Source organism: Arachis ipaensis, chromosome B04 (genome assembly GCF_000816755.2).
Source record: "Arachis ipaensis cultivar K30076 chromosome B04, Araip1.1, whole genome shotgun sequence".
NCBI classification, from domain to species: Eukaryota; Viridiplantae; Streptophyta; class Magnoliopsida; order Fabales; family Fabaceae; genus Arachis; species Arachis ipaensis.
Genome location: NC_029788.2, coordinates 121,453,362 through 121,455,090, shown reverse-complemented (window position 1 = coordinate 121,455,090; position 1,729 = coordinate 121,453,362).

Below are 1,729 nucleotides of genomic sequence, written 5' to 3'. Positions count from 1 at the left end.
CTTCAGTAGAGAAGCAGTGGGACCAGACCAGACCATGAGCAGAGGGAGGACAGCCAAATCAGACTAGCAGAGGCAGCGGACGAGGCACAAGGCAGGATGAGCAGAGGAGCATAAACTATCCTAAGACACTACAACGTAAAAAACACAAAATTACTAGAAAAAATTATTCAATATTTCTTTGCTAATAAGGATAATGTAGTTACCTAACACACTCAATTCACAAACACAAAAATTTAAGAAAACACAACATAGTTTGCAATACTCAAATAAATTGCACTTATCTTCAGCAGAGAAGCAGTGGGACCAGACCAGACCATGAGCAGAGGGAGGACAGCCGAATCAGACTAGCAGAGGCAGTGGACGAGGCACAAGGCAGGATGAGCAGAGGAGCATAAACTATCCTAAGACACTACAACGTAAAAAACACAAAATTACTAGCAAAAATTATTCAATATTTCTTTGCTAATAAGGATAATGTAGTTACCTAACACACTCAATTCACAAACACAAAAAAAAAAAAAACAAAAAGTATCAAAATTCCCAAAAAAAGTGCGAAAAATAGAATCAAAATAATAAAACCCAGAAACAAAAATAGAATAAAAATATCAACTATCCAAATAACCAAAAAATCAGATTATCAACCATATTACACAATAATATTTTCAACCTCAACAACATCAGCAGAATTAACTAACAATATAGTTAACAATACTCAAATAAACTGCACTTACCTTCAGCAGAGAAGTAGTCGGACCAGACCAGACAACCAGCAGAGGGAGGACAGCCGAATCAGACCAGCAGAAGCAGCCGACGAGGCAGGATGAGTAGAGGAGCATAAACTATCCTAAGACACTACAATGGAACAAACATAAAATTACAGACAAAATTTAATCAATCTTTCTTTGCTAATAAGGATAATGTAGAAAGAAAAATTACTAAAAAAGAAAGAAAAATATCAACTCTCCAAACATAGAATCAATTGAGCATCGAAAAAAGAACACATATATAGAATCAAATTAATAGCAAATTAAGTTTTGTTAATAAACTAAGTTTTGCAAATAAACTATAGCTCAAATATCAACTATCAACTCTCCAAATAATAGAACACAGATACATAAATTAGAATCAAATATCAACTCTCCAAATAACCAAAACTAAGATTATCAACTATATTATACACTAATATTTTTAACCACAACATCAACAGAAACAACTAACACTAAAGGGTTCAATATTTCAGCTAAAATCAGCAGTTTATCAACTAAAAATGTAGTTAACAATACTCAAATAAACCAAAGCTTACCTTCAACAGATATGTTATTGGACCAGAGGCAGAGGCAAAACACGAAAAGAGCAGAGAAGCAAAGCACGATGAACTACACGTACGGAGAAGCCGAACTGACGGTAAGCACGAACAGCAACGGCGACCACCACCACGAAGACCACCGCGACGAAGACCACCGCAATGAAGACCACACGGCGACGGCGCACATGACGGGACGAAGACCACCAAAGACCAGGAGGCCACCGCAAACGACACAACGGTGGAGGAGACAGTGATAGCAATCGAGACGACGACGAGGAGAACGTTTTTCGGGGGCTACGCCGGTACTTCTTCTTCCGGCAGGATCTCCATCGCGCTTCCTGGAGTGGTAGACGGCGCATCAGGGGTTCGTGGAGTGAGGCTTGAGGGGGTGGGGACTTAGGATTTTTACTACACTTACTACAC